Here is a 19,504-nt window from a genome sequence, read left to right as displayed (position 1 = left end):
GACCCTACTAAGGCAAAGGAGAAAGTTCTACGGGTATCTGCAAACTCTTCCTTGCAGACCCCTTTGCATTCCCTAATTCCATTCACTTAGTTGCCTTTTGGCTTGGGTCCTCTCCTGGCTCTTACCAAGGCGATTCTGACGGACTACCCCAATTTTCTATCACCTTATTTAAAAAGAACCACTCTTGTATGGTTAAATCATATGTTATCTGCAGTTACCTTCAAGGCAATTACCATATGATTGATATAAAGCACCTTACCAAGGCTTCAGAGGTCAAGATAGGTCCAGTATAATCCTTACTAAAGCACCAAGGTCAAAAATTCTCTCCCTACATACTAAAGTTTAAGGAACAGAACCAAATGTCTTTCCCATGCCAAAAGCCTCTCCTTATGTATGATTTACCTAAAATTTTTACTTATTTCATTTTTCAGTGTTCTTAGCCCAAGCACATATGTGTCCTTTGGGGACCCACTAACACTACTATTTCTGCCCCAGCTTCTCTATAACATTAAGAAATAAAATATATGGTTAAAATGGAGCCAAATTATTACCATTATTATTGTCAGAGGCCAAGCTGGAAAATATGACTTTAGGTCTTAGCCAAAGAGAGTTACTAAGGCTCAGAGTTAGGAAGAATTTATCTCTTAAGGAAGAGCATAGGCACACTCCTAGGAGAAGAGTAGTGATGAGAAGAAAATGCCAGCCATTCTCTCAAATTTACTGATTAGCTAAGACGCTTTTCCTCTCCAGGACAGAGTGAGCAAAGGAGAAAATAGAATTCAGAATTAAAACAACCAAGCCACCTTCACTTTGAGGAAATCCCAGGAGAAGCATCTTTACTACCAGTGGGCAATGCTCATCAGTTTACTGTCCCCCTCCCCAAGTCCATCCCAAAAATTCAGTTTTGAGATTTTTGGCTAAACCTAAAGATGGCAAAGCCCAGCCTGAGAAGATGTCCTCTGGATCTTAGCTAAAGCATCAGAAGCACTGTGGTACTGGGCATCATGCAGTGGGGAGGAATTCTGCAGATACGAGTTTTATTATGGGTCTATTTCAATTTTTCCTTTAACTGTATGGCGTATCTCTTAGTCTTGGGAACTTCTTACTTCTAAAAAAAACCTCATTTTTGACATTTTATTTATTGCTTTTCATTTGGGTTTTTTGGAGTCTTGCCATAGCAAGATTTACTTCTTTCAAAGGCTGAATGATTGGTCATAAAGAAACTGTCAGGACTCACTTGAATATGGTGGCAGACTGAGTGGAAGCTACACTGACACTCTCTCAGCACTAATCTGGATTTACAACTAAAACATAGAAAAACCACCCTGAAAACCATCCTGAAATCCAACTGAAGACTAGCTGGAGAGCACCCGCACAACCAAGGAGGAAAAGTGGAGACCACATAGAGGCAGGTAAGAAGTGCAGATGTAAGAGGGCTGGCTGGGCTCCCACCAGCAGCAGCTGAAGGTCCAGAGGGAGATCTCAGCTGTGGGGGTTCCCACAGAGGACTCTGGGGCATAAACCCCAGGCTGGGCTTTCCAGCCAAGAGCACCAGAACTGAGAAAGGTGCTCACATAACATCTGGCTGTGAACATCAGACAGCAAGTTTCCGTCTGCCAGAGAGAGGCCACTGGAACTTCAGGCACCCTCTTAAAGAGCCAATGCACAAAGTTTCATGAGCAGCCACTCACCTTGGGATCCCTCGGAGGGGGAGTGGACTGGAGCTGTGTGGGGAGAGCTGTGTGGGGAGTCATTCCCCCAGACTGTGGGGGACATCTTTCTTGGGAGGCAAATTTTCAGCTTTTGCCTGAGGGGAGAAGCAATTGCCCCACACTGCTGGAAAGCCTCTAGCCCTGCCCAGAGGAGTTTCTACAGCTTGAAGCTTGTTAAGAGACTGATAACAACCAGCCACCTCACGCTGTAGAGCTTCTATAGCCTGAGGCTCATTAAGAGAATCAGATTAACCAGTCTGCAGGCAGAGGCAGACCTCAGGGTGCTTTGAGTCTTTGCATGATCTGTTTTGGGACCCGGGCCTTAAAAAACAGGCTTTGGTGTGCTTCTCAGTCCTGTCCAAGTGCATCCAGCCCCCAGCAGTGGAGACCGCAAGCCTGGGGTTGTTGATAACCCCAAACGGGGTACTCAGGGTACTCAGAAATTCTGGATCGCTTCTTCCCGTTTGTGCTGTTCTCTCTCACCGTCTATTTCTTTCATTTGTTCTGACCGAGCCTTCTGAACCTCCCTTTCTCATTCCCGAAGGCTGGCCTCAATGCAGGCTTGCCTTTCAAGCTCCTTTTCTTTTTCAGAGTGTAAATTCTTGGCTATTTTTTCAATGTACTGCTTGGAAAGGTCCTCTCTTATTGATGAACTATCCACTGCTTTGTACCGTGGATTGTCTTTTACTTTGCTCCATCAAGACTGACTGTCCAGGTGATGATTAGACAATAGCTCAAAGAAATCCGATTTAATCTTCTCACCTCTGGTCTTCGAATCTTCTTTCTCTTTCTTCCTTGCCGCTGCCACAAATTCATTAAACAAGGCTTCTCGATCTTTCATCTTTTCAATTGCTTTGAATCTTGAATCCTTAGCATGCTTGGCTGCAAATTCACTAAAAGTTGCTCTGGGATTAAATTTTGCTTCCTCCATCATCTTTCTGAAGTCTTCCTTGGCTTGCATTATTTTGTTTTTCTTTTCCCTGCATGCTTCCTCTGCCCTGGTCTTTATGTACTGATCAAATACCTGTTTTGGCTCTTTAGGGTTGAGAAGTAAGTACCAAGGATCAAAAACCATCTTGTGCAACTCCTTCTCCCACGTTGAAAATGCAGACACCCCTCTCTCTAGCAGCATGTCCTTGAACTGCTTCATTCGGGCCTCCAGAGGGACAATGGCCCTTTCTTGGGCAGCTTTAATTTCAGCTTCCATTGCAGCTTCTTTGCCTGAATCAATGTCTTTATTATCATCTCTCTTCCGTTTTTTGGCTTTAACTAGTTCATCTTCTTTAAGTTCTTCCATTAATTCTTGCTCTTCTTTAACCGCACTCATAGAGAACTGCCACTTTTGGATGGACAGCATTGTCGGAGTTGGGTGCCTTAGCTTCCTCAGCTCTTCCATTCCTCTTTTATGAGGGCGCTCCTGAATAATTTTGTCAACATCTGCCCTTCCAATGAGATCATCAGGCTGGTCCCACATAGAAAGACTGGTGGTAGGGTTATAAAAGAAGACCCGCTCATCACCAGTCCAAACAACACTCCACAGAATACCAGGAATAGGGGTAGTAGCTACTGGCTTTGCTTTCTTGGCAGCCTTTTCTTCTTCAGTCATCTCCTCTTCTTTGGGCTCCTCCTTTATCTCCTTTATCGGCTCTTCTCCAGGATCCTCCTCCTCCATCTCCATTGGCAAAGTTTCTTCAGAAGGTTTTTTAATTGGATCTTTAATCTTCTCTTCTAATTTTTCTTTTTCCTTCAGTTCTTGGGGTTTTTCCCATGTTGATTCTAATGTTTTATTATTATAATAATATGTCTTCCCATCTGCTGTTTTATATTCAGTCCATTCAGAAACAGCTGTTGCTCCAGCTAAGGTGGCAGGTGATGCTGCAATAGCGACCTGGGGATGTATCATGGGGACAATGGGAGGGTCCATTCCTGGCAACATGCCAGTCTTGGTGGTAGTGGCTGTCTTTACATCCAGGCAGCTGACTATTTGCATCATTGCTACACCTGGAAGTGGAATTGGCTAGCCTGTACTAGTGCCGTTGTACCGAAAACAGCCACTGCTGCATATCTTCCTGTTGTTTAGCCACTTTCAAAGGTGGAATTCCAGCTCAGCATTCAGATCATGGCTTATCTGCTCTGAGACACTGGCCAGGGTGGAAACCACAGGGAGACCAAGAAGGGTCATTTCCTCTTCAAAACTGATGCTAGTCTACCTGAGTGTGCCTTGGCTGGGAAAGGAAGAGCAGACGAAGGAGGTGGCATTTTTTTCAGGACATTGCACTGCTTTAGATATTTTTCTGCTATTTCTATTTATTAAAAAGGAACTGACGACTGAAGGAAAAAGGAAATTATGCAGCTTTTACTACTAACCAAGCCCTGGGTCAGCTGCTTTACACACAGTACCAGGTCACTAAGTATGATTATGATCCCATTTTATGGCTGAGGAAACAGATTCCAGAAGCTCACAAATTGCATCTGGCATTGGCCTGTACTAGATACCCTACAAAAAGACTGAGAATCCTAGCAGATCTACCTAACACTTAGCCAAAATGAGACCAAAAAACAAGCCTCAAATGAAAGAACAAGAGAAGTCTCCAGAAAAAGAGCCAAATGAAACAGAGATAAGCAATCGCTCAGATATAGAGTTCAAAATATTGATTGTTAGGATGCTCAACAGCATGGAAAAAGATTTAGAAACTATAAAAAATGACCAATCAGAAATGAAGAATGACATAGCAGAAATAAAGAATACATTGGAAGGAATAAACAGCAGATTAGATGAAGCTGAGGATCGGATCAGTGAATTAGGAAAAAATCACTCAATCAGAGACCCAAAACCAAAAAACAAAAAACAGGAGGACAGTCTAAGGGAGCTGTGGGACAGTATAAAATGTAACAATATTCATATTATAAGAGTGCCAGAGGAGGTAGAAAGTAAGCAGGGGGTAGAGAAGCTGTTTGAAGAAATTATGGCAGAAAACTTCCCTAGCCTGGCCAAGGAAAAAGGCACACAGGTTCTGGAGGCACAAAGAGTCCCAAGCAAGAAGAATCCAAAGAGGCCCATACCCAGACACATCATAATTAAAACATCAATAATCCAAGACATAGAGAGAATCTTAAAGGAAACTAGAGCAAAGCAATCTGTTACCTAAAAAGGAGCTCCCAAAAGTCTGTCAGCTGACTTCTCATCAGAAACTCTACAGGCCAGAAGGGAATGGCATGAAGTATTCAAGGTAATGCAAAACATGAATCTGAAACCAAGACTACTCTATCCAGCAAAATTATCAGTCAAGCTGGATGGTGAAATAAAGAGCTTCTGAGACCAAAAAAGGTTAAAAGACTTTATCACTACAAAACCAGCATTACAGGAAATGTTAAAGGGACTGCTAAATTATAAGTAGAAATAAAGAGAATGAGAAACATAGCTATAAAGAAACAAAATGTCAGTAGATAAGTATCTTTCAATAATAAACAAATGTAAATGTATTAAATACTCCAATAAAAAGATATAGAGTGGCTGAATGGATAAGAAAACATGACCCAAATATATGCTGTCTACAAGAGACCCACCTCAGAACAAAAGACTCGTACAGGATGAGAGTGAAGGGATGGAAAAAAAATTTCCATGCAATGAAAAAAAAAAAAAAAGCTGTGGTAGTAATACTTATATTGGACAATAGACTTCAAAATTAAGACCATAGCAAGAGACAAAAATGGTTATTACATAATACTAAAGGAATCAATCCAACAAGAGGATATAACCCTTATAAACATATAGGCACCCTATATAGGAGCACCTAAATTTATAAAATAAACTTCTAGAGGACTTTAAGGGAGAGATCGACAGCAATACAGTCATACTCGAGGACTTTAACACCCCCCACTGACTTCACTGGATAGGTGTTCCAGACAAAAAATCAACAAGGAAACAGTGACCCTAAATGACACACTAGATCAGATGGATTTAATCAACATTTATAGAACATTTTACCCCAAAGCTGCACAATATACATTCTTCTCAAGTGCACATGGGACATTCTCAAAGATAGACTACATGTTAGGACACAAAACAAGTCTCTATAAGTTTAAGAAGATAGAAATCATATCAAGCATCTTATTGGATCACGATGGCATGAAATTAGAAATCAACTACAATAAAAACACTAAAAGACATTTAAACACATGGAAACTGAAAAGCATGTTTTTAAACAATGAATGGGTTACCAAAGAGATCAAAAAAGAAATCAAAAACTTCCTGGAAACAAATGAAAAGGAACACACAACAACTCCAAATCTATGGGACACAATGAAAGCAGTCCTGAGAGGGAAGTTGATAGCACTACAAGCGTACCTCAAAAAACAAGAAAAACTTCTAATAGGCTCTTTAATCCTACAACTGAAAAACTTAGAAAGAGAAAAACAAGAAAAGAGCAGAGTAAGTAGAAGGAAAGAAATAATAAAGATCAGAGTAGAAATAAATGACATAGAGACTAAAAAAAAAAAAATACAAAAGATCAATGAAACCAAGAGCTGGTTCTTTGAAAAGACAAACAAGATTGATGAACTTTTAACCAGATTCATCAAGAAACAAAGAGGACCCAAATAAATAAAATCAGAGATGAAAGATGTGACATAACAACTGACCCAACAGAAATACAAAGGATTGTAAGAGAATACTATGAACAACTATATGCCATGAAGCTGGACAATCTGGATGAAATGGATAAATTCCTATAAAAATACAACCTTTCAAAACTCAATCAGGAAGAGACAGAAAGTCTAAATAGGCCAATAACTGCTGATGAAGTTGAAGCAGTAATCAAAGGGCTCCCAGCACACAAAAACCCTGGCCTGGATGGCTTCACAGGGCAGTTTTATCAAACATTCAAAGAAGAATTAACACCTACCCTCCTCAAACTATTTCAAAAAATCCAAGAGGAAGGAACACTTCCAAACTCTTTTTGTGAGGACAGCATTACCCTAATTCCAAAACCAGATAAAGACACTACAAAGAAAGAGAATTACAGGCCAATATCCCTGATGAACACAGATGCTAAAATCCTCATCAAAATATTAGCAAATCAGATGCAGCAATATATTAAAAAGATCATACACCATGACCAAGAGGATTTATTCCAGGGATGTAAGGCTGATAAAATATTTGCAAATCAATAAACATGATACATCCTATAAACAAAGTGAAAGATAAAAATCACATGATCATATCAATAGATGCAGAAAAAGCATTCAATAAAATCCAGCAACCATTTTTGATAAAAACTCTCAGCAAAGTGGGAATAGAGGGATCATATCTCAACATAATAAAGGCCATATATGACAAGCCTACAGCCAACATCATACTCAATGGCAAAAACTAAAAGAATTTTCCCTAAGAACAGGAGCAAGACAGGGGTGTCCACTTTCAATACTCTTATTCAACATAGTACTGGAAATCTTAGCCACAGAGATCAGACAAGAGGAAAACATAAAAGGCATCCAAATTGGAAAGGAGGAAACAAAGCTATTATTATTTGTAGATGTTATGATATTGTACATAGAGAATCCAAAAGACTCCAACCAAAAAACTACTAAATTTAATAAATGAATTCAGAAAGGTAGCAGGATACAAAATTAACACTCAGAAATGGATATAATTTTTGTACACCAATAACGAACTCTCAGAAAGAGAAACTAAAAAAAAATTCCATTTACCATTGCAACTAAAAAAATAATATACCTAGGAATAAACTTAACCAAAGATGTAAAAGATCTTTACTCAAAAAATTACAGGACACTGAAAAAGAAAATAGAGGAAGATATAAACAAATGGAAAATATACCATGTTCATGGATTGGAAGAATTAACATTAAAATGTCCATATTACCCAAAGCAATCTATAAGTTCAATGCAATCACTATTAAAATACCAACAGCATATTTCACAGATCTAGAACAAACTCTTCGAAAATTTATATGAAACCAAAAAAAACACCCCGAATAGCCATGGCAATCCTGAGAAAGAAGAACAAAGTTGGAAGGATCACAATACCAGATATCAAGTTATACTACAAAGCCACTGTAATCAAAACAGCCTGGTACTGGCACAAGAACAGACATATAGATCAGTGGAACAGAACAGAGAACCCAGAAATTGACCCACTCCATTACGGTCAATTAATATTTGACAAAGGAGGCAAGAACATACAATGGAGTAAAAGCAGTCTTTTCAATAAATGGTGTTGGAAAAATTGGACAGATACATGCAAAAAAATGAAACTAGAGCACCAACTTACACCATACATAAAAGTAAATTCAAAATGGATAAAAAACTTAAATGTAAGACATGAAACCATAAAAATCCTAGAGGAAAACATAGGCAGTAAAATCTCAGACATTTCTCATAACAATATGTTTGCTGATTCATCTCCTAAAGCAAGAGAAACTAAGGAGAAAATAAACAAATGGGACTGCATCAAAACAAAAAGCTTCTGCACAGCAAAAGAAACCATCAACAATATGAAAAGGGAGCCCACTGTATGGGAGAACATATTTGCCAATGACACATCTGATAAAGGTTTAATATCCAAAATATATAAGGAACTTATACAACTTAACAAAAGGAAGACAAACAGCCCAATTAAAAAATGGGCAAAGGACCTAAATAGACACTTCTCCAAAGAGGACATACAAATAGCTAAGAGACATATGAAAAAATCCTCAATATCCCTAATCATCAGAGATGAAAATTAAAACCACAATGTTGTATCACTTCACACCTGTCAGGATGGCCACCATCAACAAGTCAATGAACTACAAGTGCTGGCGAGGGTGTGGAGAAAAGGGCACCCTAGAACACTGCAGGTGGGAATGCAGACTGGGGCAGCCACTATGGAAAGCAGTATGGAGTTTCCTCAATAGATTAAAAATTGACCTGCTATTTGACTCAGTGATTCCACTTCTAGAAATATATCCTAAGGAACCTCAAACACCAATTGCAAAGAACTTATGCACCCCTGTATTTGTAGCAGAGCAATTCACAATAGCTAAGAGTTGGAAACACCCCAAGTGTCCATCAGTAGATGAGTGGGTAAAAAAGCTGTGGCACATTCACACCATGGAATACTACGCAGCTGTAAAAAATATCTTTTATCCTTTAGCACAGAATGGAGGGAACTAGAAAGTATTATGCTAAGTGAAATAAGCCAGTCAGAGAAAGACAAGTACCACATGATCTCACTTATATATGGAATATAATAAAAAAATGATGTACAAAGTGGATCCAGAGACATAGACGCATGGAACAGACTGAGGGATCTCAGAGCGAAGGTGGGGAGGGGGGTGTGAGTGGGGAGAGATTAATCAGGGATTTTGTATGTTTATGGGCATAGCCTGTGGACATGGACATTGGTGTGGGTAGGGCCTGGGGGTGGGATGGATGTGAGGTGGAGGGGATCAGTGAAGTTAAAAATGGGACATCTGTAATGGTCTCAACAATAAAAATAAGGAAACATTAAAAAAAAAAAGAAAAGAAAATGTCAGTGAACACTAAAGGAATAAAACCAGACAGAATATGGTCTCTGGTCATAGTCAAATTAAGTTATAAATCTAATAAAACATTCCAGTGAATATTAAACTATACATTTTAATTAAATGATCATAAACTAAGGCACTTCAAAAGCTGTAGGGTACAGATAAAGACATTTTCAAGTGAATTATATTTAAATACACATATTACAAAATAAGCTGAAAATTAACGATCAAAGCTTCCATCTTAAGAATTACTTGACTGGTAGACGGAGAGGGTGATGGAGTCCCAGTCAACAGTGCCTCAAAGCTGGCTTTGCTTTGCTTGAAAAGAATAAAATAATCAAACCTAAAAGCAAGAGTAAAAGACAGAAAAGAACATGAGTGCTCCACTGGCTATTTTTAATCAATATTTTATTAGATATCCTAGACAACACAGTAGGAATTAAAGATAAATATATAAAGTTTATAAAGGAAGAATTAAATGTTATTATTCATAGATGGCATGATAGTGCAAGAAAAAGTACTTGACAGAATCTACAGAGAAATCATTAAAATTGATAAATTGTTTCAGTAAAGCACCTGAATATAAAGTTAAAAACAAAAATCAATTGTATTTCTGTGTACCAGCAACAAAAATTATTAAATAAAATTTAAAGAAGGCTTTACTTAAAATGACACCAGGTAGATAAAATATAGAAGAATAATTTTAACAAAAATTATGCTATATTTTTACACTGAAAAAATTATTGAAGTAAATTAAAGAAATCATAAATAAAAGAGTGTGTTGTATACATGACACTTCTTGATCAATACATTAAATTTAATCCCAATACAGATCATAGCATTTTTAAAAATGGAAACTGAAGAATTAAAATGTATATGGAAACGCAAAAGGCTAATAATTGACAAAGCAATCTTCACAGATAATGAAACTGGAGATGTTATACTACCAAATTCTTGGTTATTTTTTAAGCTATATTAATTAAAACACTATGATGATGATGCATGAATAGAAAAATAAACTTACAGAATGAAATAGAGTCCAGAAGGAAACCCACATATATATAAACAACTGATTTTTAACAAACCTGGCTATAGTACAGTGAGGAAAGGACTTGTTTTTAGTAAATTGTACACAGTCAACTGGGTATCTCTCTGAAAGTAAAACGTATCTGGAGTCTTATACAAATGGATTGTAGATTTACATATAAAAGGTAAAAATATATATATTTTAGTAAATAATGGAACATGTTAATGACCTGGTAGTAAGCAAATATTTCTTATATATGATATAAATTCTTATCATAAAAGAAATAATGATGAATTGGACTACATTAAGACTACGAATATCAAGACACCCTTAAGAAACCATAACAAGTAGAAGAGTCAGGGAAGATATTTGAAATACAAATAAAGGATATATACATCTATGTACATATATGTAAATACACAACATACATGTACACACACCCACACACAAAGACTAACACAAAGACACATCCTCTCTTTCAAATCATTTAAAAAAGACAGTCAATGCATAGAAAAATAAGCAAAAAATATGAACAGGCACCTCACTCATAAAAAGGTTATTCAAATGACCAATGAACATGAAAAGTTACTTAACTTTATTAGTCAACAGGAAAATATAAATTATAACTATAGCATGATACACACCAAGATGACTAAAATGAAAATTATATAAAATACTAAGTGATGGAGAGAGTGTGAGATTAAAATGCACTACTAGTGTAATTGCAAATCATATAACTACTTTGGAAGACTATTTGGTGGCATGTCTTAAACCCATGCATATTATATTATCTAGTAATTTAACCCTTAGGTTGGATTCAAGGAAAATGCAACAAGAATGTGTATACCAAAAATATGAACAAGAATGTTCATAATAATATTTGCAAACCATCAAGAACAAATAAATATTGGTAGAGTCCCACAATGGAATACTATATAGTAATTAAAATAGGGAAAAAATACTACAGCTACATGCAACATGGATAAATATCCCAATTATAGTGTTGAGTGAAAAAAGTCAGTAAAGAGTCCATCTGTATCATTCCATTAATATACACTTCAAAACAGAAAAACCTAATCTCCCGTGTTGGAAAACAGGATTGTGGGTTTCACTGTTGGGAATATTGATTGGAAGAGGGTACTAGGGAGAGGAAGACTCTGATATACTGAGCAACTTCTGTTTCTTAAGGTATGGATCTGGTTACTTAGATATGTTTACTTGGGAAGATTTATCTGGATATTTAAGATTTGTACACTAGTCGGTGTATGGTATACTTAAACAAATAAGAAAAACTGCATTAATTAAGGAAAATTCAGATATTGGGATAGAAGTTTTGTACCACTCAAATACTATGCCTTTACCAATAAGCTGCTTTGAAAAGATTTTGCTTTATATGTAATTATTATATATTCCTGCCCTTTTATGATTTACTCTTTGTGTTTTGACTTTGCTGCAGAGACCCAGTGTGCTTCAAACCTAAGACTCCAAAATATGTCAATAAGAATTCAGGCAAAACAATGGCAGAGTATAGTTTTCCCACATACTAATCTATTCAACAATGTAGCTTTTATCCAATGGAAGGTATAATTACCCAGGAAATAAGCAAAAATATTCTCAATGAAACAATCTGCACCAGTTCTTTAAGTTTAAGAATAGTTCACACACTGAGCAAACTCTACTGGAAAAGTTGCCCATTTCTTTTATTTTAAAACACAGTGCATATTTGAATGAAGGCCCAGAGTTGAGCTCTATAGTTCACTGGATTTTCTTCCTCCTTTTAAATTAGGTTTTATTTGCTTAATTTTTTTGCACCTCCAAATATAAATTCAATCAGTACAAAAAGAGTATCTTGGTAGCCATTATATCTGTTTCTCTCTTTCTCTCTCCTTCCCTCTTTCTCTCTCCCTCCATTCATCCATCTATCTGGCAATTACTTGTAAAACAAGAATAGTTCATCTTTATCACTTGGAAAAAGTAACAGTTAATATAGCCATTGAAGCATCTTTGGTGTTTATATAAAATGCATAATTTGGAACAACCCCTTCCCAGCTATCTTATTGGCATCACCAAGGAGAACCACAAGAATCTTGTTTTCTTGACACATGCTTTCAGTAAGCTCAGGAACTTTGGTACTTCTGCTAATAGGACTAGGGGGAGGGAGGAGATAGAGAGGACTCAAGTTGTGAGAAAATATTTTGATCTATCTCCTCCTTTTTCTCTCATATTTAAAGTTGCATGGGAAGTTTCTCCATAATATTTATGACAGCTTGTTCTCTCCCTCCCTGAATAAGAGAGAACAGGACAGAGTACAGTCAGTCCTCATCTTATAAATAGGGTGCATTTAACAGTCTTGTTAGTCATTTATTTGGACTCTATGCATTTTAATGGAGTTCTTTCTTTTGAGATATTTCTTTCTAATTAGTAAGTTCTCAAGTCAACACTCGAATCTTACATTAACCTATATGAGCTTCAACCATGGTATTGCCATCTTTATTTAAACATAACAAGAAACAACATGACATAACTCATAGAAGGAAAGCATTCATAAATCTATTCTTCACATGTTTGTAGGCAGTATCCCTGCAACAGTCAGGCTCTGAGAGTGGATAGAGCTATGAACCTTTAAATTGTCAGCCTGGATACCACTACCTAATTATGTTCATGGTAGTGTTTTGAGGTATAATCTAACATTTGAAGGAGAGTATTTATATATAATTCTATATAGTGTCATATAGCAGTTAAGAATGACATTTTTGAGTTAAACAGGCTTAGATTTAAAACCTAGCTCAAAGTTTGAGTTTATTCACTTTATAACAGATATACTTCTACTTCTACAGGATTGCCTGACATCTAATAAATGATCAATGCAAATGTTAACAAGATATAAAATATAACAATTATTCCACATATATCATTTATACAATAGCTATATATGTTAGTGAAGTCAGAAACTTCTTTGACTCTCAGCAACTTGCAAAATACATGTCCATTTTGAAGCCAGCTAACAACATGAAACTGAAAAGTAAAGAGCTCCCAATGGACAAAACTAGAAAAATCTGAGCAAGAAAATACAGTATTATTGACTTATAACCAAAAATATAAAATAAATATCCATAATTACTTACTGATATAAATAAATAAATGAGTAAATAAATAAATAGTGAAGTAAAAAGATCTCCCAAGCAGAATAATTCTAAGTAATTTCTGTAGACACTCCACCTTTTAGAAGGTAAACCATTGTTCCCTGCTTCTTAAGTGCAAGCTGTAGACTGTGATTTTCTTCCAAAGTGTATACTATGGAAAGGGAAAGAAAAACAGAGAGTAGAGACCTTTGTAGAGACCTGATAAACACTACTTCAAGTAGGTGATCAAGGTCAACAGCAACAGTGATAAGTCATAGTTAGTATATACTCCTGATGTCATATGTTGAGATGGTATTTTATGGTCTTTTCCTCCCAAAATATATTATTCCAGTATAGTCCTGAGAAAAATATCACATAAACCCCAATTGAGGGACATTCTACAAAATAGCTAACTGTTAAAAATGTCAGGATTATCAAAACCAAGGAAAGTCTAAGAAACTTTCACACCTAAGAGGAATCTAAGAATACAAGGTCATTAAATGTACTGTGGTACCCTGAATGGGATCCTAGAAATGACATTATAGAATAAGGAAGAAAATCTAAACACTGTCTGAACTGCAGTAAATAGTAATATATCAATATTGCTTCACTAATTATGACAAATGTATCATATTAATGTAAAATATTAGTAATAAGGGAGACTGGGTCTGGAGTACCCAGAAACCCTCAGTACTATCTTGGAAATAAGTCTACAAATCTAAAACTGTTCAAGAAGAAAAGTTTATTAAAACCCCAAAAAAGCACAACTGGTGTACTTGAAACCAGAGAGGGAGGTGGGACAAATGTCCATCGCCTCTTTTGCTATATCCCCAGTCCTGTGGCAGCTCTGGAGGACCCTTTACAGACCCCAAGACTCCCATGCAGCATGATCCATAAATCTCTATACTTAATTGCCAATAAGACAAGATGATGAAAATAGAAGTATTACTGAGGTCTCCTGAATGGCAAGTCTATTCATTTCTCTTTTTCTTCAAGGCCTGTTCATCTATTAAGATAATAAAATTGATTAGTTATAATCTTTTCTTTAAAGGGCCAAGTTTAATGCTGACCAGAGAGATTAAAGATGGTGGAGGACTGAGTGAAAGCTACACTGACATCCTCCCAGGACCAAACTGGAATTACAACTAAAATACAGGAAAACCATTCTGAAGAATCAATTGCAACTGAAGACAAGCTGGAGAGCACCCTCATAACCAAAGAGGAAAAGCAGAGACAGCATAGAGACTGGTAGGAAGTGAGAGAGCTGGCTGGATTCCCACAGGCGGCAGCAGCAGCAGCAGGTTGGGAGGAATACCTCAGGTGTGGGGGATTCCCAATGAGGACTCTGGGACCTAAACTCCAGGCTGGGCTTCCCAGCCAAGAGCACCAGAACTAAAAAAGGTGCCCACATAACATCTGGCTGTGAAAAGCACCAAGGTTTTTGTCTGCCAGGGAGAGACTGCTGGAAATGCAGACACCTTCTTAAAGAGACAATACACAAAGTTTTGTGTGCAGCCACTCACCTTGGGCTCCAGCAGAAGGAGGGCAGAGTGGACTGAAGCTGTGTGAGGAGAATCTAGGGTTGTGGGCTCTGGAGATAGAGCTCAGAGGGCACCCCTCTGGATTCCAGTGCCTAGTCATTCCCCCATACTGCAGAGAACATCTTTCACAGGCAGACATTTACCTTCCAATCAGCTTTTGCCTTAGGGGGAAGCAATTGCCCCACCCTGCTGGAAAACCTCTTGCCTTACCCCATGGAGTTTCTACAACCTGGGGCTCATGAAGAGAATCAGATTAATGAGCCTGCAGCCAGAGGCAGACCTCAGAGTACTTTGAGTCTTTGCCTGACCTGCTTCTGGACCTGGGCCTTGGAAAAGCAGACTTTGGTGTGCATCTTGGTCCTGTCCAAAAGCACACAGCCCCAACAGAGGGAATCTCAAGCCATGGGTTGATGATAGCTCCAAACAGGGTACTAGCAGGCCTACCTAATACATAGGAGCAAACCCAAATAGGCAGCCAAGATGGGGAGACAAAAAACAAGACGCAAATGAAACAACAAGAAAAGTCTCCAGAAAAAGAGGTAAATGAAACAGAGATAAGCAATCTATCAGATGTACAGTTCAGAATACTGATTGTAAGGATACTCAACAGCATGAAAAAATATATGAAAACTATAAAAAATGACCAATCAGAAATGAAGAATGACATAGCAGAAATAAAGAATACATTGGAAGGAATAAACAACAGATTAGAGGAAGCTGAGGATTGCATCAGTGAATTAGAAGACAGGGTAGAAAATATCACTCAATCAGAGACCCCAAAACAAAAAACAATGAAAAAACAGGAGCTGTGGGATAACATAAAATGTAACAATATTCACATCATAGGAGTGCCAGAAGAGGTTGAAAGTAAGCAAGGGTTAGAAAGCCTGTTTGAAGAAATAATGGCAGAAAACTTCCCTAACCTGGTCAAGGAAAAAGTCACACGAGTTCAAGAGGCACAGAGAGTCCCAAGCAAGAAGAATTCAAAGAGGCCCATGCCCAAACACATCATAATTAAAATGCCAAAAATTCAAGACATAGAGAGAATATTAAAGGAAGCTAGAGAAAAGCAATCTGTTACCTACAAAGGAGCTCCCAAAAGTCTGTCAGCTGACTTCTCATAGGAAACACTACAGGACAGAAGGGAATGGCATGAAGCATTCAAGGTAATGCAAAACATGGATCTGAAACCAAGACTACTCTATCCAGCAAGGCTATCATTCAAAATAGAGAGTAAAATAAAGAGCTTCCCAGACAAAAGAAGGCTAAAGGAGTTTATCATCCCCAAACCAGCATTGCAGGAAATGTTAAAAGGACTTCTGTAATAAGAAGAAGAAATAGAGAGAGAAATATAGGCATAAAGAATTAAAATGTAAATAAATAAGGACCTATCAATAATAATGTTCAGTACTTTAAGGGAGAGATCAACAGCAATAGAGTCATAGTCATGGACTTTAACACCCCACTGACTTCATTGGATAGATCTTCCAGACAAAAAGTCAACACAGAAATGGCGACTCTAAATAACACACTAGATCACATGGATTTAATTGATATTTACAGAACACTTCACCCCAAAGCTATAGAATATACATTCCTTTCAAATGCACATGGGTCATTCTCAAAGATAAACCACATGTTAGGACACAAGTCTCTACAAGTTCAAGAAGACTGAAATCATATCAAGCATCTTCTCGGATCACGATGGCATGAAATTAGAAATCAACTACAATAAAAGCACTAAAAGACATTTAAACACATGGAAACTGAAAAGCATGTTTTTAAACAATGAATGGGTTACCAAAGACATCAAGAAAGAAATCAAAAACTTCCTGGAAACAAATGAAAATGAACATACAACAACCCCAAATCTATGGGACACAGTGAAAGGAGTCCTAAGAGGGAAGTTAATAGCACTACAGGCCTACCTCAAAAGGCAAGAAAAATTTTTAGTAAATTATCTAACCCTACAACTTAAAGAATTACAAAGCTCCCTTGTGAAGCTGCCCGAACCAGGGCTTTTGTTTGCTGGGAATTTTTTTTATTGCTGCTTCAATTTCATCAATTGCTACTAGCCTATTTAGGTTTTCTGATTCCTCCTGATTCAGTTTTACAAGATCTCACTCATAAGTGGAATCTAATAAACAAAATAGACTGAGGAACAAAATAGATCCAGAGACACAGAAGCATGGAACAGACTGATGAATCTCAGTGGGAAGTCGGGGGTGGGGGAGTAGGTGGGGAGAGATTAACCAAAGAATTTATATGCATAACCCATGGACACAGACAATAATGTGGTGAAGGCTTGGGGGTGTGTGGATGTGGGGTGGATGGGATCAATGGGGGAAAACGGGAATATCTGTAATACTTTCAACAATAAAGATAACTTAAAAAAAAAAAGAAACATACAAAAAAAATGTTTAATGCTGGCAAATACACTATCATTAGAACTCCAGAGCACTGCATACTTTCTTCAAGGTATCTAAAAAGTGTTAAGGCAATTGGTTTATGATTATGCAAGATCTGGGAAGGAGAAGCTATGATATTGAAGATGGATTATTAATATTGTGGAATCCTACCTCTTGTCTGTATTTACTTGAATGTGCTCCATTGCCTGTGAAATAACAAAATGCTAATAAAAATAAATCTGATTTAACTTATGTAATAGCATGGACTGACATTATCAATAAGTGTAAATGGCAGATTGAGTATGCTATTATAAATTCCAAAGTTTTAAAGAAAAGGTATTTAAAGCACACAATAAAAAAAACCAAAAAACTTTTGTCAGAAATAATGAATTGGAAACAGTATATATTAATTAATGGCACTTTAATTTTTCCAACTTTTGAAATGCTTATCAGGTTAAAATATTTGCTTTACGTAAAAATGTAACATTAGTAATTAAAGATTACATGATAAGTCTTGGTAAAGTCATTTTACCATTCTTTTAAAGGCACTACAACCTAAACTTTAAGATCACCAATTAGAATGATGCACTAGCACTGTAATTTTGACCTGGTCACCTGATTCCCACTATTGCTAAGTACAGTTTTCCATTTCACTCAGGAGCATCTTTCATGACAAGTATTTTAGAGTGCTTAAAAGGGCAGAAAACAAGGAGATGTGGCTATATGTTGGCCTCCTTGCTAATAGATGTTGGCATATAAGGTTGAATGCTTTGTGATACTGTTTCATACAACCTGATAGAAGAGTTTATGTGGAAGAATCTTATAGCTTTAAATACTTCTAACCCATTGGAAGTTCACAATACTTATACAATAACTTTGAATGATCAAATGACTTGGTCCAAAACGTTTGTGAAAACATAGAATAGCAATAAAGTTTAGAACATGTACTCTATTCATCAAAGAAACAGAACCATGAGATATGTATACATATGTACATGTATAAACGTATTTGCATATACACATGGGTACATGTTTATACGTGTGAAAACAGTTTAATTCCTACTGTCTGGACACATAAAGCAAATACAGCCAGAGAATTTTAGAATGTGGAAGAAACACAAACCAATTATTTAATTTTATAGATGAGAAAACTAAAACCTTATTTACTCAGTTTCCTGAAGTTTAAGCATCTCACTAAAGGACGATCCAAGATACTGTTCCTTTGGGAATCTTTTTGGCTCTTTCCCTTTTATCAATAATGACAAAGATTCACAATAGGCACCTATTACAATAAGTACTCTAAACAAGTTCCAGTACTTGCTTTGAATGTCATGATGAAAATATTTTTTAAGCCCTACGTTGGCCTCTTAAAAAACAATTCCTTGACTTGATTAATGAGGCGTCATGGATGAGGGTATTTGCTATCCCTGTCTTTACATCACTTGCTATGGTTAGAGAAAAATTGAATGAGATTAATCTAAGTGGTTTTGTTTGAAGATAATACCAATGATTGCTGAAAAGGAATAATAATGATAAATTCATTGTTTCGGGAAAGTCACTTTGGTGGCAGTTCTCTAAATAATTTCAAAAGATATTCGGTACTTTTAAAGCTGGAATTCTAGGGCGTGTGCTAATGTGTGGTGAGGAGCTTACACCGAGGAGCAGGTGAACCAGGGTGTTGCCATTTGAATCAGTGACTAAAAAATGGATAAGAAGCATTGACCTGTAAGAAAGATCAAGGACGATCTAAATTCTATTGTTTTCTCCACTCTTATCTCCAGTGCCTAGAAAACTACCTGGGGCATAGCTAAAGCTCACTCAAATTTTTTGACTAAAGTCCAGTTACAGAGACATATTTCCACAAAGGGAAGCTAGGAAAAGTGGAAATTATTTAATCCTGCTAGTGAAGGCAGTTACTGCAGCCAGTCTATTACACAGATTAAAGGCTAGCTCAAAGACACTTAATTTTTTTTCAAAAAGCGACCATAGCATCAGAAGTCCATACCACATTAACTTATTACTAAGATAATAAAGTGAATAGACACATGATTGCCTTTACTTTTTTGTTGTCAAGAGTATTCTAGAAAGTTGGAACTGGTCCACAATACCCTTAGTTATTCAAGGTTAACTAAACATGTTTCTAAGAAACATACACGCAAATTTCATTC

The 19,504-nt window shown here is 36.9% G+C and overlaps 1 pseudogene; it reads right to left on the bottom strand.

Annotated features, from left to right (window-relative positions):
• Positions 1 to 2,148: 2,148 nt before the first annotated feature.
• On the bottom strand, positions 2,149 to 17,539 carry LOC107541924 (transcription elongation regulator 1 pseudogene; annotated as a pseudogene).
• Between the last annotated feature and the right edge of the window lie 1,965 nt (positions 17,540 to 19,504).

The sequence above is a fragment of the Miniopterus natalensis genome, chromosome 1 (assembly GCF_054644295.1).
Source record: "Miniopterus natalensis isolate mMinNat1 chromosome 1, mMinNat1.hap1, whole genome shotgun sequence".
In the NCBI taxonomy this organism is placed as follows: Eukaryota; Metazoa; Chordata; class Mammalia; order Chiroptera; family Miniopteridae; genus Miniopterus; species Miniopterus natalensis.
The sequence above is the reverse complement of the archived record's forward strand: the minus strand, read 5'-3'. Positions and strand labels throughout refer to the sequence as shown.